Consider the following 21,223-nt stretch of genomic DNA (forward strand, 5'->3'; position numbering starts at 1 on the left):
AAAAAGACGTTCCAATTTATTAAAAATAATTAATAATATTGAGCAAGTTTGGCTAGAAAAATCATAAAAAAATATCGAGCATGAACTATATGTTATACTTTTATTTTTTATTTTTGATAACCGAGTATCCCTGGAGACAATGGATTGAGCCTATATCTAGGCTTTGCCCACTCCATAGACGATGGTCTTGTCCAAGTACTAGTTCCAGGGCACGTGCAATGCCCATACATCACACGCACCAGGTAAGTGAGGGGGCTCCCTCATGGGTGGCACCTAAGGAATTAATACGCATACTAGGTATCGAACTCATGACCTATGGACATTAACAACTTATCGGTCCAAAATTGCCATTAAGCCAAACTCTTAGGGTCTTGTTATAGCTAAGTTGAAGGTTGCAATTAACGATACTAGAACACTAGCTAGTCAAGCCGTAACAAGAGCGAAAGGAAGTGCAGCCAAGTCTCGAGGGGTTGGTTCAATGACAATTTTGGACCGATAAGTAGTTAATGCTTGTAGGTTGTGAGTTCAATACCTAATATGAGCATTAATTCCTCAGGGGCCACTCGCGAGGGCGCACCCTCAGGTACCTGGTGCGTGTGATGTGCGAGTGTTGCACGTGCCCCGGGACTAATCCTTGGATAAGACCATGATCTATGGACTAGGCAAAGCCCATACAAGGGCCCGGTCTCCCGTCTTCAGGCATACCCGGTTAGCAAAGAAAAAAAAAATGAAATGCAACCAAGCTATGGACATAACTTTAGAAGGAGAAAACTACTAAATTGGCTATGTATTTTGTTGAAATTACTGAAGTAACCTTGAATTTTTAAATTTACGAAAATTTTCATAAACACATTATTTATATTTTCTAAGCGAATATATTTATCTGATTTGATGCAGCACTCGATAATTTGATGAATTCACCTTTATGCCATTGATTTGAATTTTGAATAGAGTAAGTTTAGCCTTACTGATATAGTGAGATTTCATATCTTATTACGGTCATTGAGCTCACCTTGTAGCATCCAAAACCATGATCAGATGCCACGGGTGTAGGACAAAATTTATGAACTTTTAAAATTAAAAAAATATTTTTTATCGTTAAATTTTAATTTTAAATTTGAAAGCTCGGAGGGAGTTCAGTAGCAGCTGTCTCTTTTCAAAACCTTGGTTGAAACCTTAAAAGGAGTTTTTTTTTTTTTTTTTTGAATTATTATTAATTTTTTATGAGATTTTCCTTTCCAAGTGTCTAAAAACTAGCAATCAAATACAATTAAAAGGCCGTGGGTTTCAATAACTTTGAGTCGGATTTTCGTCGCGATTAAGACTCTATTGGTCGTCGTCAAAGAAGGGAAATTTGTCTAATTGTTAAAATCCAGAAGCTATGAAAAATTCGAAATAACAAAGACAATATAATTACACAAAACACAAGAATTTACGTGATTCGACAGTGTGTCCATGAAACAGAATAAGAACAATCACTATTTTCTCATAAATTCTTGAGCCATAGAGATCTTTATTTAATATCCCATAAAACTCCCCAAAGAAAAATCATTTAAAAAATATTACACGATTACCCTTTTAATATCCCTTAAAAAATTCAAGCCAGAGGTTATGCCCCTTTCACCCCGCTCCAACCAAACCCAATTGATAAAAAACATTTATTTCTTAACAATATGTAATGTATCCTTAGGATAAATCTCAATCATTGGATTTTTCATTATTACGAAGATTTCATTTTTTTTCCCATGAGTCATCAGTTTCCAGCCCTTTAAATTTTGGTAAATAAATGCCTTGAAAGATGATTAGACTAATAGCCATGGATCAGATTTTATTGAAACCTTGGCACAAGTGCATTGAAATGGTGAGATTAGAACATCTTAAAGACCCATGTGTTAAAACTCATTGAGTCAACCCAATTCAATCGATTTTTAGTTGACTTGGTACTAAAACTCTTTTGAGCTAACTTTTCAACTTGGAACTTGCCGAAGCAGATTAGAAACCTCGACAGAATTATCTTTTATATTTGTTGTTAATTTTTGGAAAATAAAAATACATATAACTCTAAATTTCAAAATTAGTTAATAAAATATATTTTTATTTCACAAGCAAACCATGGAGTCGAATTTTAGAATTTGAAACTATGGGTGATAATAAGATCCTTCCCCCAATTTTGTGAAAAACAGTGTTACATCATCAATTTCACTTCCTCTCAAAAAAATAAAAATCTCTGCCATTAATACAACACCCCAACAAAATACAATGCACAAACTTAGCAAAAACACATGTTAATGTCACAATATTATTACACAAAAAACTGATGATTACATGTAAAAGCAATATTATTACACCACAAATCGGCACAGAGGACATGAATTTTTCTTTCCTAATCAACGAATTATGCATGGTTTATGGAAAATATGAGTGCAAGGCGTCTCTGCAGCTTCAATCCCTAATGAGAACTCCTCCAAGCAAATCGAACAAACCTCCCCTGACCCTCCATTCTCGAATATCTTCATTTTTAATGAATCTATCCAAGGCATTGGTGTCACGTACTCTTGTCTCGTCAAAACCTCGATACATGCAACAACTCCTATAGCCTTGGGCCGATTGGGGAGTATAACATCAGTAAATTGAAGAGCAAAATCCGATATGTGTTTTTCTACCAACTCGTAAGTATCGTGTTGGAGAAAATTCATGGACGATAGCATACTTGGAAGAATCATATTCGTGAATTCTGGCAACCATAAGTGAAAAAAATGGCATCCAAAGCTCTTTCTCTACAATAGGATGATATTCCTCTCGAACAATGAGCATTTCTCCTTCATCGATCATCATTGACGATGGTACAAACCATTGTTGCTTTTCTTTGATTGAAATTTTGATCCACAATTTGGTTTCTTCGGGAACAGATGTCAGCACTTGTTCTGTTGATTTTAACAAGAGCCGTTATAATCGGACTACCCCACGTGGGGTATACTCAATCGATTGACAAGTTTGGAAACGGTAGATCTATACTCCTTGGGATACACTGTTCCCTCGAGATACACTTTTTTTATGGGGAAGTGCAGCCGTGTATCCTGAAGAGCACATATCTACTGCTCTGAACTTGTCAAGTAGTGAGGGTAGTCGATTGAGTATGCCACGTGGGATAGTCAGGTTATCACAATTCTTTTAACAATGATTTCAAAATTTGTCTATGTTGACTCAAAACCCACCCGAGTCAACTTGATTCAGCTGGAATTAGCAGTGACTCGGCCCGCAACTCGATGGATCCAGCACCCAAATTAATCAATTAATCTCAGAACCACACCTAGTTGAGTCAGAAACTTCACCGAGTTATTCAATTGTGCAAAATATTTTTGTGAAGAACAAAAATAAGAATTTTTAATAACTTTCAACAAATTAAAAATTATTTTTTAAACAATAAAACCAAGTCCTATTTTTTTCTAAACAAAAAATGCTACACAATTTGCCCTGAGAATTGATGGGTTGAAAAAGAAGGAATCATTAATAGTTGAGTGAGATTGGATCGACCCGATAGAAAATATTTATGAGCCAATTCTAAAGGAAAAAAAGTTGCGAATTAATCTTATATCGTACATAATGTCCCAAACTGATAGACTTATGAAATTTGGTTTATAACATTTTATCAAATTGGGTTCATCGACTCGAGACATGATTGATCCATTGGTACTAAAACTCATTTGGGATCTTACATGTCAATCAGAAAACCATTTCAAATTTACTGATATTTCTTTTCGAAAATGAATAGAATTCTCTAGTTTAAAATTATTTAATTTACAAGGTTGATCCCACACTCTTTGTTTGAAGATTTATATTCATAAATAACATATCATGTGGAGATGTTTTATATTTATACATTTTCTCTTCTTTCTCTTTCAAAAAATACCCTTACCTTTATTCTCTTTCTTCTTTTATACTTTTTCAATATTACCCCTTCAATTTTATTATCTTTCATTATGTTACCTAATTTGTTTCTACTAGTCCAAACCATGCACCAGTACGAAGTGAACCAATTCACGGTACGGTTCATACCGGGTTTGTTAAATCAAATGAATCACAAACCTATTGAATTTTAGTCAAGTTCGGCAAACCAAAACATTTAGTTCAACAAACCCATCAACTTGGTTTGATGAACCAAATATTTTTTTAATTAATTTTTATTTTTTCATTGTTTATATTCAAAATTTGGATTATTTTATTAATTTCTTTCTATTTAACTTAAAAAATGTAATATTATAATTATTATTATAACTTGTATACTTTAATTATATATATTTACAAGTTAACCAAGCTAGTGAGCTGAACTAGGAAACCAAAGCGACCCCAAAAAATGAATTTTCTCTACCAACCCCTCCAAACCGAGTCCATTTTAGATTGGCGAACCACGAACTCTGAAGCCGAATTCGAATCGATCAAACCCACGAACCAGGTAACATGAGTCTTTCATCTTCTCTTCCATTTCTTAATATCTCTATAACTTTATTAGTTTTCCTCTTTTACCCCTCTAACGTCAATGACTTTTTCATAATGCCCCCTCCAATTTTATTATTTTTCCTCTTTTACCCTCTTAACCCCAAACAAGATGTTCGTACTGCAAACTCTAGTAAATTTAAAATACTCAGGAAATTAAGTTTGTTGAGTTTAGTCCCACATCGGACACTCATCGTCTTGTCTCCTTCCTTATAAGCTCTTGGGCTTCTCCACTTATTGTCAATTGATTTTAAGTTGTACCCCTAAATTTATCATGTTATTAAAGCGGGTCTTTTCTCATCCACGTCACCCATTAGTTCATATCTCCACATGCTTTAATTTGGCCCAGTCCAACTCACATGTGCAGGGGTGTGTTGAGTTTAGTCTCACATTGGACATTCATTGCCTTGTCTCTCTCTCTCTCTCTCCTTATAAGCTCATGAACCTCTCCACTCATTACCAATTGATTTTGAGTTGGACCCCCAAATTTATCAAATTAAGTTGACATCCAAGGCAACATATAAGGAACATGAAAACAAAATTATATGGAATAAAATACAAATCAATGCCAATATCTGAATTAATTAACATTTCAAAGTAATGCAGAGGGCACAATATTTTTCTTTACTAGCCAGTGAATTATGTATGATTTATGAAAAATATGAGCACAAAGCAACGCCACTACTTCAATCCCTAATGTGAACTCTTTCAAGCAAATTGTGCAAACCTCATTTTAACTGTCCATTCTCAAATATCTTCGTTTTCAATGCATCTATACTATCCGAAGAATCTCTCCTTCGACCAACTCTTGGATCATCAACACCTCAAACTTTGCAACAACTCGTCTAAGTCTAGGTTGATTGGGGAATGCAATATTAGAAGTTCACAAGCAAATCCGAATGGTAAATACAAAAAGGCCACACGAAGGTCGTTCTCTATGATCGGACGATCTTCCTTTGCAAAACGACTGTTTCACTTTCTTTGATCCTCAACTACATTATCTATTGATGTTTTTCTTTAATTGAAGACAGATGTCAACACTTGTTCCAATTTGTATAATTGTAAAAAACAAGCAGATTGATTAATAGCCATTGTTTTATTTCCTCTCCTTTCAACTACTGAAGAAGTAGAAGACAAGAAGAAGCTCGTAGTGGGTTGAAAATGGAAAAAAAATGGGAAAAAATTGATAAAAATAAAAGATAAAAAAAATATATTAAAAATTATGAAATATATATATATATATATAATGAAAATTCATAAAATCAAGTTATTATCGTCAAATTCCATATTTATACATTTATGAATCACCAAATTTTATAATGTATCAAATCCCACATTGAAAAAATAAGAAAGTGTTTAATTTTTTTTCTTGTGAAAAAAAAAGGGGAACAAAACAGGAATAAAATGGCATTTTTTTTGTTACAATTGAAAAAAGTCATACTTTTTAATTGTTAGAGATGCAAGACGTGTTTTTGTTTTTTTTTTTCAAAAAATCGCAGTTTTTTGTTACTATTGTGTGAAAGGGAGATTTTAGAAAGAGAAAATACTAAAACAGCTATGTATTTAGTTGAAATTACTGAAATAACCATGAATTTTGAATTTTGAAATTACTGAAATAACCATGAATTTTGAATTTTGAAAAAAAAAATTTATTTTACACCTGCCCCATTCACATGTTGCTGAATATTAGAGATACCCCTATGTTTTGAAATTGATGACCTAAACTTCAACAAACAATATGAAAAGGCCCAAATGCCCATCGTCTTCAACTTTCATAAATCTATTTATTTTCTGAACTACCTACTATAAATTATCTATTGTTAGAAAGTAAAATCAAACAATTATACAAATCTAACTACCAATCCAAATTCTAGTCTACAATTTAAAATCATCGAGAACCCATTATTAGGATCGATCTCAAATGCGTTCTTCAAGTCCAACTCAACTATGTCCAAATCAAGTGTGTCCATGTATGATTTGGCTCTCCGGAAGAGCGTTTTTACATTGCTAGGTTCAAGTTTCAATATCTATTTTGAAACAAGTGTAATAAATAAAACAAATTTATATTACTATATCCTAGCCACTATACCACATTTAAAGTGACGCACCTGATCATCTTTGTCACCTCTTTTAGTGCTATCATCACCTCCTATTTCGGTCTTGTGATAGGCGAACAATATTGATTCTTGGCTAACAAGTCCAATCTTCTCTCTTATCCATTTGAGTTGAAGCTTCTTTAGGTTTATATCATTTATAAGAACTTCACCAACGTGGGGATCGTAGAATCTCTCTATCAGACTGATCACTGATGACTTCCCACTAACGCTTTGTCCAACTAGAGTTGCGGTAGTGCCACTTGGCACAAACAGCAAGAACCCCGCAAATATTTGAACTTCGGGCCTTGAAGGGTAGTTGAAGTACACATCTTTCAGCTCAATATCACCCTTAAACACATTATGAGAATGATTACTTGCACAATTCATATTCTTCGCTACTTATAGTCTAGTCCTGATTTTGGACTTTTTTACTCATCCACTACTCAACCACATTTGTCCTACTTCATTGATGCTGATTATATTGGTTTTCTTATAGATAGGAGATCTACCTATGAGTTCTGTATTTTCCATGTTAGTTACCTGATCTCATGAAAATTAAGAAACAAAGTGTGATTTTCTACTCTTCTGCTGAAGTTGAGTATTATACCATAGCCTTTGGCATTTGCGAGTTTATTTGGCTTAGATATTTTTTGATAGAGCTAGGTTTTTTGATTTTTGACCTTGCCACTTTATTTTGTGATAACAAGTTTACCATTATGCTTGCTTCTGACTCAATTCCTTATGAGAAAACCAAGCATATAAAGGTTGATGTTCACTTTTTCAGGGAAAAGAGTTCATTCTGGTACTTTACAGATAGTCTTTGTATCTTTTTCAAAACAATTTGCTGATATGCTTACGAAGTCTGTTGGTCCTTCTATCATTAACTCTCATCTTGTTAAGTTGGGTTTAGTTGATATATTTGTTATAGCTTGAGGGGGAATATTGAAAATAATGTAGTATCTTTAGTAGTTATTTTAGTTGTTTATTTTAATTTTATGTGGCGCCCCGCCGAACGCTAACACAAATCTCGAGGACACCTCGAGATACTAAAATGATAGTCCCAGTACTCACCAAGTAGTCCCAGTACTCACCAAGTAGTGGACTCTGGTCGTTGGTATGACCCACCAAATGATCCTCGCCCGATGGTTCTATGTCAGCCTCTCCGACTGTCGACTTTGAAGCTAAAAAAAGTGGAAGGAAAGGGTGAGTAACAATGGTTACTTAGTAGGTCCACAAACAATTCCTACTAGTAACCTCACCTAACATAATCGAGTAATCATACTGATACATTTCAGAATATGCAAGCTTTACAAAATAAAACTACGGTTAACTGATATATATAGCCAGGGATGAGCAACTAAATAATTTAAAATCCCACATAGCATCAGTCATCCATACTCATTATACATTTTCATTCTTATGTAAATATAATTGATAACATTGAATTAGTAGACATGCTTTACAGTTTATAATTCGAAATAAAACAATAGATACATATTACACAATGGTAGAATACTAGAATTAGAGAGTTGGGATTCACGACTGGATCGCTCCCAGTTGGGACATGATGTTACTACATAAATCTAGTTTTTAGTTCTTGATTTTGTGATCAGTCGATGTGCTTACCACATTGGTGACCATTTGTCTGGCTCAGGTGGGCCGTTTGACGTGACCGTAAGCAATGAGTCTCTTTGCGATGTGTCAGAACATTCGACTACTACTAGATTGTTAGTGATCACTGACCAATCATCTTCGTCTATGCCTATCAGGCGTGCATGTGATTCCAAAATTAAACACTCCATTCTTATACGACCACCTTTACAATACACGTTCACTGGTAAAGATAAAAAATAGAATGGATCCAGATTCTAATGTGCATTTTCTTTCATACGCGTCCCATACCGCGTATGAGCTTGGTGGTCCTTACCGTATATCCCAGGATAATATATCACTCCGGATGATACGACGAATTATCCCTTCAGGCACTCACAAACTCTTTAACAGCTCACAAAATAGTTACTTATATATATATTACTTTTCTTTTAAAAATAAAAAATAAATTAACAGAACAAGGTTGAGAGTGGATATTCAGTTCCTACCATGCAACAGTGGCCTCCCGGCCTAAAATAAATAACAGTACTCGGCGTCTCTATGCTAACAGAATTTAAATAAACATGCAATCATTTATTACCCCTGGATATCCCTTTACCAACCTACACACAACATACAATATAAAATGCAGACATCACCCCTCGGGTGTGATTATGACATTTTACCGATCATCCCCTTTCCCATTCTTTCGATGTTTTCACTTCTCGACTTTTTAAATCAAATCTTTTTTTTTTTTAAATTTACAAAGTCACTTTGACCATTCGATCGACAAAATCATTAATTTTTTGTTAAAATGGGATCTCAATGGGTACTCGAAGGCAAACTACCAAAATTGAAAAAAATTGGTGGAAATTTGGCTAAGTGTCGGAAACTCAATTTTTCAAAGTTCTCAAAATTGAAAACGGATTTTTGGAAGTGAAAGCCTTGAACACGAGATTCAACACCATATAATTTTTATAGTCTAATTCCAAGTAGCGCGAAAGATATTAACTTTTGAAATTTGTTGAAAACGTCAAAATTTACGTTTTGTTCTTGAAATCAAAATTCGGATTTTAATGAAATGAAAGGTAGGGAATCATGTACAAGTCATAAGGAACATAACCCAAAAGCCAGAAGTAGTTTTAAAGACAGTTCTGTCGGTGGCAGAAGCATGTTTCTGTCGGTGGGACCGACAATTTCTATTGATAGCACTGAGCAACTTCGCGAAATTTGGGTTTTTCAATCATTTTTCGGATTTTTCTTTCGTTCTTCGAACTCTTCGAACCACCCACGGATTTATTGTTAAAACTTGATAAAAGCACATCAAATCTCTAATTCTAACATGAATTTAAAAGCACACACATGATTTCTATGATTTAAGAACAAACAATAAGTTTTGTTAAAACCTAAATGCATACTTTGAAATCTAAAGGTTACCACTAAGAATCGAAAGTCCCCTACTTGGTTTGTGGACGCAAAATGCGATGAGCTAGCACAAGAATTAAGTTCGGCGGCACGTGCGATGAGTTTGGATTGACTTGGGTGCAAAACGAACCAGTTGGTCACGAAATCCTTGTTGAAGGCGTCCTTCCTCTTTTGACGAAGGTGGATGACTCATCTTCGACGTATGATGGGCCTCTAAGTGGTTAGGTTCAAATCCTCATGTTTTTTTTTGGTGAGAGGTTAAGAGAAAGAAACGAAAGTGAGCATTTAATGGGGTGAAAATGTAGAGTTTGTCGAGGCCGACGATTTTTCCTTCTTCGTTGATGATCAATACGGGCTTGATCGAGATAGAGGTTGGTGAGATTGGGTTGAAACTCTATAATAGAGAAAGGCTGATTTGGGATTCTTTAGAGAAGAAGTGAAATAAAAAAGAAAGTTATCTTTCTTTTAAACAAGGGCCGGGGCATTTCTGACATTTCCTACTTGTTTCTATTTTTCACAGTAAATTCGATTATTCGGACTCGAAAAATGACAAATGAATATTCTATCTCGAATATTTTTTCGTTGCAGACCTATTGGTGACATCGAATTTTATTGATTCTCGTTCTAATGAAATTTCACTATCTTAGGTCCTACTCGACACGAAATTCGAGAATTTTCTAACTTTCTCATCCGAACTCGACTTTGAACGCGTTTACAGGCTAAAGTATATATTTCGATCATTTACCTAATGGCGAAGTCAAAATTCGTTAAAAATGAATGGAATAAAATTCGAGCACTCTGCTCTAAGTCTTTCTTTTAGAATTTTATCGAAATTCACATTTAGATTTCCTCGAGATACAAATTAAAAACTCGGGGTGTCACATTTTATGTAAGGGCATTTATGTCTATTCACACACACACAAATATATATATATATATATATATATATATATATATATATATATATATATATATATATATATATATATATATATATATATATATCAAGCTCTCGTTAATGAGACTTAAGAATCATTTTCTTAAATTCCTCTGAGTCAAGGGACGAGGTTTGTATAGTTGCTTGGAGGAGTTCTCGTCGGGGATTGGAGTCGTAAAGATGTCTTGTGCTCATATTTTCCATAAACGATGCATAATTTGTTGGATTATAAAGAAAGTTTACATCCTTTGTGTCATTTTGAGATGTAATTAATTTGATTAAGTTAATTGGAATTGTTTCATGCATTGCTACATGTAATAGTCCACATTCTTTGTTTAATAATAAATTAGAATGGATATTCTAAGTTGAGGCATCATATAATTTTGTGAGGAAAATTCCTTTTACTAACAACCCAATAGGGCCCTTATAAATAAAAAAACAACAAATTATCAAAATAGTGAAGTAAAATTGTAAATTTACCAAAACAACACACCGTTCATTTTAGTTCCGAAACAAGTAAATTATTGTTTTCAGAATTAAAACATTTTACCTAAACGATTTTTTTAAAAATAAATAATAATTTTTTTTCCTATTCTATAAAATAGTAAATACTTTCCTTCTTTTAATTTTAGTAAAAAAAATTAAAAGGTGCTGTATTATAAAATAATGAACTTTTCGCCCCACTTTAGAGAAAATATTTTAATTCTAAAAAAGTAAATGATAGCTTTTTGAATTAAAATGAATAGTATACCGTTTTGGTAATTTTTTAATTTTGAGTGTTAATAGACCGGGTCCAGTTGTTTTACCCGATTCAAGTGTTAATGGATTAAGTTCAAATTGGATTGGAATCGATATGTGACCTATCCGGTCAGGTTCAAATAGGATTCTTGATGAATTGGACTTTAATCGAACTCAATTAGGTCCCGATTTAGTTAAATGTGAGAACGTGTTTAGATTTTGTATGTCAATTCTGATTGGGTCTGATAAGGATCTTATCTGAGTGTATTGGATTGGGTTCGAAACATTGGATCCGATAAAAGTCGAATTCCATATAGTTTGTTACCAAGGTGATACATGAGAAAAAAAAAAAGAGAGCTGTTATTGTCAACTTGACTTTTACTTATAACAATCAAATTAAATTTGAAAAAAAGGTGAACCTCCATTCTGTGCGTTGAATATGAAGAAATTTCAATTTTGATACACTGGTCATTTTAATTCCCAAAACATGTCTTTACAGTGAATTCGTCACTTTTATAATTTACGAATTTATTGATTAAACACCAACGATTTTGCCTTATTAGCGTTGCTAGTAATTTATCAATGAATATGTTGATTATAAAAGTAACGAATTCACTAGAAAAATATGTTTTAAGAATTAAAATGAACAGTATATCAAAACTGGAATTTGAACATAAGTTGGGCATGTTTTGGGAAAAGACTAAAATAAAAAAATATTCAATGATTGAGAATAAGTAGAAGTTGGGGTGCCAATTGAAATACTCTCTCTATTTGATTTATTTATTATTATTATTGTTAGATTTAGGGTTTTATATGGGTTTAATTCTAATCGCAAACAACTGTTGAAGTTGTTTCAATGTTGTGACTTGAGCCAAACTTTTGTAATGCTTGAATTGTGTGTTTAAGTAGAAGTTGAGGTGCCAATGGTAGTTCTAAAAAAAGTTGGGAGATTACGTCTGATGACGCTGTTCGGTGTCTTGATTTAGAGTACAACTCGGACTGGTAAAACTGAGTAAGGCTCAACGCTAAGCAGCCACGCATAAAAACTTTTGATATCATGGACACGTGGCATTTTTAATTAAATGAACAGCTAAGCATCAATTTTACTCTCCCATTCCAACTCTAATTCTAATTCTAATTCGTAATCTTAAGCTTATAAATAAACTCCAGACCGCAACGGCTCATACAGCAATTGAGAGAGCTTCTTTACTTGTCTTCATATTTCTTCTTTAATAGCTAAAAGGATTAATTAGGGATACCAGAAACCATGTCTCTCGATCAATCAGCAAATATTTTAGATTTGTATGGATTGCAATCACAAGAACAGTTGCAGCCATCTTCAGCCAATCAAACCAAAGTGTTCATCTCACTTTTAATCAAAGAAAATTGCCAATGGGTTACACATTCGAGTAATGACGAAGGTGAAATAATCGTCGTTTGCGAGGAAGATCGTCCCGTTGTAGAGAAAGACGTTGTGACGGATTTTTTATACTTATTGATGCCGACGTTTACGGGTCTTTTTGTTTCACGTATGTTATCATCTATCGATTTTCTCCAACAAGACACACACGAGTTCATAAAGAAAGAGATCTCAAGTTTCGCTTGTGATTTTGCCAGTGCTATGCTTGCCAATAAACCCAAGGCAGTAAAAGTTGTTGCAAAGATAGAGGTCTTGACGAGAAAAGAGTACGTTGAAGGAGAGATTTTGTCAAGGCCTTGTATGTTAGATGCATTAAAATCAAAGATAATTGAAAATGGAGAGTCGGAGGAGGTTTGTGCGATTTGCTTGGACAAGTTCTCAATAGGGGTTGAAGTTTCAGAGATGCCTTGTGCTCATGTTTTTCATAAGCCATGCTTACATGATTGGCTAGAAAAGAAAATATGTTGTCCTTTGTGTCGCTTTGAGATGTAAATTGACTCAAATGTCATCTTCATTTTGTCTCAATATTGTTACTTGTAATCATTCTTAGTCTATGTTTTTTTTAATCATATAAATCTTATAAAAAAGACTAATCATAAATTGACTCAAAATACATTCGTTTGACATGGCATGTGCACATAACCATAGATCTTTTCTCTTGTGTATCCCCAAGAAAGAAAAAACATCTTCTATGTGCATGCTACGTCAAGCGAGCGAATTTCGAGTCAGTTTTCTATAAAACATTTCCATTTTCTTTGGAAATTATATGTTGGCGTTTGGAAAATTGCCATTAATATTAAATTAATTCTTAAAAAAAAAAAACCTATTAGAAGCCGTTAGGGAACCGCTGTAAATAACATTATTATGTTAAAAAACAAAAGAGTTGGGAGTGGTTATAAACCACCATTATGATTTTAAATTCTCTCTCTTTTTTTTTTTTTTTTTTTTACTATTTAATGCACTAGTGTCTCCAAAACACATTATTACTGTTTCCCCCTCCATTGTCAAGTTCCATGATAACAAAAGATATTCATAGCTCACTAATACCATAGTTCAACACGATGATCCCTTGAACAAACACTAGGATGGGGATGAGGATATATATATCCTTCTCAAAGAAATAACAACACAAGATGGGCATTTCAATTGAGCTAGCTTCCCTTGTGTAGAGAATGGCTTAGGCAAAATATGCTTATGCAGTTTTTACCTTGGGAGAGAATAAATGAAAGTTCCATGAAACTAAATACATGACAAACAGATATTATAATGGTATACAGAGAAATAACAATGCAAGATGGGCATTTCAAATTGATAATGGCAAACACCATGTGGAAAGGACTCAGTTTCATCTCCACTATACCCATAGTTCATGCATAGCTCCTCTCCATTGTGCATACTAGGAATAAAAGAGGGACTAAGAAATGGATTATACTTCTAACTAGAAGATAATAAGATGACAAAGCAATTCCCATTCCATTAAAGCCCAATGTTTGTAATAAAACTCTGTTTTTCTTTTTCTGATTTAGTTAGAAGGTTCATTACCATAACGATAATCCATTCAGTGCATAGCATAAACATTTCCAAGAGCCACAACTTGTCCAATACCATGACAATAATCCAATACATATAATCAACTAAATTTTTTTCGAAGGCATAAACTGTTCAATACAGCCAACCAAACAAAAGAAAGCGAACTAAATGTGAAATATGTCCAATCAATCACCATCTAGTGGCTGAGTCAAGGAGTTTGGTGGCGTTGGGTGTGAGCCTTGGAATTGCAAAAATAAAATTAGAAAATGCACACACACACACACACACACACACACATTATAGTATATGTTTAGGTTATTTATCTAAAAGATGAACAAATAAGAAAATTTCGTGATAGGCCCACAACCATATGCCTGAAATCGTCCATGTCAGCCTGTCTTTGTCTCTCCATAACAGATCTGTCTGAGCCACTTGATGTCAACCATATCGGCTTGTCAATGAAGCATTTCTAGAATTACCTAAAACCTCACCCTTGCACTATAATAAGTATATGACACCGTGGACTGCAATCGTCAATGAAGTTGACAAAAGATCTGACTCCTCTTCTATATGTCTACAAAAATATATATTAATAAGATAGATCCTTCCATATATTGGAAATGTCTCATAACTATGGAACTATCACAGCATGCACCCTAACAAACTCTAAATATAACAATTATATGTCAAAAGCATCATGTCTGTGTATACACAAAATAATCTTGTTCAACATATCAATGCAAACATACAATATTATGCATTTTAACATGAAAGAATAAACCATTCAAAGAGAAGTTAGTTCGTAATAGATATTTACTAATGCATCAAAGGCACAATCATTCTATCTAATAGAAACTTTGCAAGTGATAGCTATATAAATTACATGCCGGTCTCACGTTAAGTTGCGGCCACTCTAGGCGTATCCCAAGGATCAAAGCTTGTTGAAATACTCATCATCATCAAAGCCTCATTTGATGAACCTTTGAGAAACCAAAATGCAACCCTCAACATAACAAAAATCTGAGAACTTCAAAAAAGGCCTGTAACTAGTTCAAAGCATAAGTTACATCTATCTAACTCTATTGGATTCAATCAAAAAATAACCAAGACATTCAGTGATTGGGCCTCATGGCTTGTAGTGTTCATAGGCATCATTGCATGGTTGAAACATTATCCCTCAGGGGGTCTCGTGTTACATTGTTAAGGAAAATTTGTTTTAATCAATTTATTGAAAAATACTTGACAATGGTGTGTTTGACTTTCCACTAGTCAAGAGGGTGAACATGGGCTGGGGCTAGCGTCACTGTTGATCACATGTGTCCATGTTTTGAAAAAATGTACTCCTTGAGAGCAAAGCAACCAAAGAAGCATCCAATTTGAAATGTTTAGTTGATGTTATTCTATCTTATTTATTTGAAATGTTTAGTTGATGCAACTAAAATCAGAGCAAATGTGGCAGCAACATAACGTTGTTATTTCTTGTGTAAGATTTTTTGATTTTTTAACAACAAATTGAATGACTCATTTTAGTCATAGTGGTATCATTCAAAATTTCCTTCCTCTTCCTCTGTTCTTTCTAGTTCGTGGACATTGAAAAGCACCCTCATCTTGTCCAAGATAACAAGAAGAGGTATTGTTCATGAGTGAGACAAGACACATTTCTAAGATTTAAAACCACGAATAACAACAAAAGTATACTAGAATTATATTCATTTACATTGTCGGATCTATATGAATATCATCCCTTTTCTCGAGTGTTATATTACGTATAGTGCTCAATTTGGATGGGGTGACAATATTGGGCATTGGCATTGTATGCAGATTTAGATTTAGATTGTATTTGGGATGCCCTTTGTAGAATTTTTTTTTCCTTTCCTTAGTTTAAGAGTTCACGGAGGGCTCTTTCCCAACTTTTTATACCGATTACCTAACAAATCATTGATGAGTTCAAAATCATAGTTAATTTTTTAAATCGAAAAAATATAAAGAGATTGTATAGAAGAAAACATTTAAGGACTGTAACACCCCGGATTTTCAACTCATATCTCGAGGAAATTAAATGGTGAGATTTGAAAGAAAATATCGAAGGAGAGACTTAGAGTAAAATACTCGGATCTTGTTATGATTAATTTCAAGAAAAATTGACTTCGCCATTAGTTTCAAAACGATCGTAATATATACTTTAGCTTGTAAGCAAGTTTGAATTCGAGTTCGGATGAAAAAGTTATAAAATCCTCGAATTTCGCGTTAAGTGGGACCCAAAATAGTGGAATTTTGTTAGAGCAAGAATCGAAAAGATTTGATAACACCGTTAGGTCCGCAACAAAAAATTATTCGAAATGGTATACTCGTTTGTCATTTTTCAAGTCCGAATAATCAACTTATCGCAAAAATTATAAACCATGAAGGAAAATTACAAGTTTACCCTCAAGTCTATTATTTAAAGGAAAATGGAGTTTCTTTTATTTCATTTCTCTTCTCCTTCAAGGGACCAAACGACAGCCACTTCTCCACCTTAGGGTTTCGACCCATTGCTATCAAGTTTGTGCTCGAACGAAGCCGAGTTGAACCTCGACGAAGAAGGCAAAGTTGTCGGCCACGACGAGGGCTACGACTTCACCACCTTTGGTTGTCATCCTCGTTCGTTTTCTCCATCCTCCATCAAAATCAACCGGGTAGCTCGAGTAAACCTCAACACATTCCATCCGAGGGCTTCATTGAGTTAGGAGCTAGGTCTATACTTCATTATAGAGGAGAAGGAAAACGTCATTGTCGGATACCTTGCAAACCTTCACTCGTTTCGCATCTAAGTCAACCCAACCTCGACTCTCGAGCCATCCAACCTTGAGTTGTAGTGCTAGCTTGTATCCTTGGCGTCCACAACCAGGTAAGGGACTTTCAATTCCTATTGGTAATTTTAGATTTCGGAAAATATGCATTTAGGTTATTTTAACAAAACTTATTGTTTGTTTTGAATCGTAGAAATCTTTGTTTGAATTGAAATTCATGCTAGGAATAAGGACTTGATGTGTTTAATCTATGTTTTAAATGTTGAATTCGTGGGTGGATTAAGGGATTTGAAGAATGTAACAGAGATCCAAAGAAGGGATCGAAAAACCCAAAAATCGCATGTGAGGTTCAGACTGTAGGCGGGAAGGGTCGGTGCCACAGGCACCTGCCGAAGGCATTCTGTCAGTCCCATCGACAGAATGAAGCTTCTACCACTGACGAAACGCGAGAAAATTTTATGCTATCGGCAGGATCGTCGGTCCCACCGACATCTGCAGATGACCAATCTGTCGGTTCCACCGACAGAACTATGGCTCTGCCACCGACAGCCACCGACATAAACAGTTCTCTTCAGAATTGTGTTCTGACTTTTGCATTGACCTCCCCATTGCCTATACACTATTTCTCACCCTTCATTTCATTAAAAACACTTTCCATTTGCTTTAAGTTCTTTAATGAAATTAAAATTTTACCCCCAATTTCAGAATAATGGGAATGGTTTCGAGATCCTTTGAATCTCAAAGGATCAAATTGAAAGCGCCGTCGATCCGCGGGGTGCGCGGATCCGCTTTTGACTCTTGAGGTTTGGGAGTCGCCACCTAGTTATTGTGGTCTAGGAACCAAACTGACTCTAACATGGATAAAAAGAACTAATCTACCACAAAAAATCTGAATTCGGGGATCATGTTACGGGGTTGGAAGGTGTTAGGCACCAACCCCGCCCGGCCAAAGCTGGTCTCTACTAACTTCCCAAATATATCACATTGCTAAAAACCTAGATAAAAATAAAAAAATTACATACCTTTCCGATAGCAAGGATTTTGTTCCCTCAGATCTGACAAAAAGAGCTCCTTGTACTGTACTCCCTTGCTTCGTTCTGTCTCCGGATTTGACTTCGGATCTCCTAGATCAAGGTATCTCCTTGTTCTTGGATCTGAACTCTTCAAGTTTTTTGCGGATTTGGGGGTGTTTTTGGAGGGATTTTAGGTGTTTTCTAGACTAAAATTGAAGGAGGGATGTTAGGTAAGGAGTTGGGACTCCAAAACTAGGGTTTATGGGGGGCTAGGGGAGCTTCTAGACCTACTTCTCTTAGGGTTTATGATTTTATACGAAAATAGGGTGTGAGCACCTCTATTTATAGAATTTTTTTAAGGTTGATTTGGATAGAGTTAGTGTTTAATTAGAGATATTTTAATTAGAGTTGTGTTTTAGTTAAAATTGTTTTAGGTAGAATTGTGTTTTAATTAGAATTGTTTTAGGTAGAATTGTTTTTAAGTTAGAACTCTATTAGATAGAGTTAATATTTAATTAGAATTCTATTATGACTTTTGGTCTTATTTGATTGACTTTTAATGTTTTGATTTTAGTCTTAATTGATTGACTTTTAATATTTTGACTTCAGTCTTGCTTAATTGACTTTAATTTTGACTTTAGTCTCACTTGATTGACTTTAATACTTTGACTACAGTCTTGCTTGATTGACTTTAAATTTTTGGAGAACCCCCTTCTAAAATATCTTTAATTCTTTGGACCCCCAAATGGAGGGGTCCTTAAAGAAATATCTCACGAACCCTCAACAATTTTACTTGAAAGTCCGATTGATCGATTTCTTCAATTCAAAATTTTAAATTAATTTCATTAATGTTTCACTTTAATTATTTAATGTTTTATTTATTAATTTCGAAAATTTTAATTATGAAAATTGTGAAATTACTGTTTTGCCCCCGGAGAGGACTTTTCAAGTTTCAAGTCGGTTTTTAATGTTCTCGGATGTTTTAGAATCGATTTTTCGTAAGGAATTCAATGGAAATATTAGTTTGTGTCATTTATGAAATTTTTTGTGTGAAATGGTCATGAACTTTATGAGGGGCATTTTCGTAATTTTGTCAAATTTTATTAAAATTGGTGAAATGATTTATTTGATTTCGATTTGTTATTTTATGTGTTCGAGAGAGTTTTCCTAAGCGTGACGTAGGCTCTAGGGTTGTTTTGAGGTTAGGGGTATTTTGATAATTTGGTCAATTTTTAGTGATTTTTATCGTGAAGCTTCTTTTTGGTTTGCAATATGATGATTTCTATGTTTCTGGGATCGTATTTTCCTAGCGTAGCGTGGTTTCTAAGGTTTTGTCAGTTCGAGATACCTCATCCGGATTTCTGAAACACATCTGGTAACAAAATAAAGTAATGGAATACACATCCATCATTGGGAATCATTGCGATCGGGTTGACGAGTTGATTAATCAGGCGAGTGCAAAAATGGGGTGTCTACACAAATCCAAATTTTAGTTTCAAGAACAAAACGTATTTTTCGACGTTTTCGACAAATTTTCAAAATGTAATAACTTTCGTATTATTTTGAATTAGATTACAAAAACTATATGGTGTCGAATCTCGTGATCGAGACTTTCATTTCGAAAAACCCGTTTTCAATTTCAAGAACTTTGAAAAATTGAGTTTCCGACACTTAGTCAAATTTTCACCAGCTTTCCTTATTTTTAACAACTTTGGTTCCGTGCATCGCCGGGACCTTATTTTTTTCTGAACTTTGATGATTTTTCAATGAAAAAATCAAAAGAATGACTTTGAAATATTGGAAAAGGATGGTTGATTTGAAAAGATGAAAAGTGAGAATGTCGAGAGAATGAGAAAAGGGAATGAACGGTAAAATGTCAGAATCACACCCGAGGGGTGATGTCTGCCTTTTACATTGTATGTTGTATGTAGGTTGGTGAAAGGATATCCAGGTTATTAATGAAAGGGTTGCATGTTTATTTAAATTTATATTGGTGCAGAGGTTCCAAGTACTATTTTTATTTTAGGCCGGGTGGCCACAGTTGCATGGTAGGAACTGGATATCCATTCTCAACCCTGTTCTGTTAATTTCTCTTTTGTTTTAAATGAAAAACTATATATATACGTAGCTATTTTGTGAGCTGTTAAAGGATTTGTGATTGCCTGAAGAGATAATGCGTCATATCATCTAGAGGGGTGCACTATCCTGGGATGTACGGTAGGGACCACCAAGCTTATACGTGGTATGGGACGCGTATGATAATGGAGTCACAACTGGAATCCGGGTCCATTCCTTTCTTATATTTACCAATGAACGTGTATTGTAAAGGTGGTCGTATACGAGTGGAGTGTCATTTGGGAATCACATGCACGCCTGATAGGCATAGACGAAGATGATTGGTCAGTGATCACTAACAATCTAGTAGTAGTCGAACGTTCTGATACATCGAAAAGAGACCCATTGCTTACGGTCATGTCAAACGGCTAGTCTGAGCAGGATAAATGGTCCCGCAAACGTGGTAAACAGCGACCAGCCACAAAATCAAGAACTACAATGTTATTGAGGAATATCATGTCCCGACTGGGAGCGATCCAGTCGTGAATCCCAACTCTTTAATTCCAATACTCCACCACTTGTATTATGTATCTGTTGTTATATTTCGAATTATAAACTGAAAAGCATGTCCATTATTTCAATGTTGTCAATAACTGTATTTGCATAAAATGGGAAATGTATAATGAGTATGGATGATTGATGGTATGTGAAACTTTAAAACTGTTTAGTTGCTCACCCCTGGTTATATGTACCAGTTGATCGTATTTTATTCTGTAAAACCTTGCATGTGTTAAAATGTTTAGTATGCTTTATTCGATCATGTTTAGGGAGGGTTATTAGTGAGAATTGCTTGTGGACCTACTGGGTAACTCTTGTTACTCACCCTTTCCTTTATATTTTTTTTTAATTTCAGCACTTGCAGCTACCAAGGCAGACGTAGAGTCAGTAATTGAGGAGTATCTGGTCGATCAGATCGACGATCAGAGTTTATTGCCTGGTGAGCACCAGGGCCACATCCCTTAGTGTTGTCAGTTTCATCCAGGATGTATGTAATTTTTGGATTGAGAGTTTAGGCCTATGTTAGAGTGAGAGTGTTTTGGTAAGCCTGTATATTGATAAATCTTCTACACTCTGAT

Source organism: Akebia trifoliata, chromosome 10 (assembly GCF_017979445.1).
Source record: "Akebia trifoliata isolate Shusen 1 chromosome 10, ASM1797944v1, whole genome shotgun sequence".
NCBI classification, from domain to species: Eukaryota; Viridiplantae; Streptophyta; class Magnoliopsida; order Ranunculales; family Lardizabalaceae; genus Akebia; species Akebia trifoliata.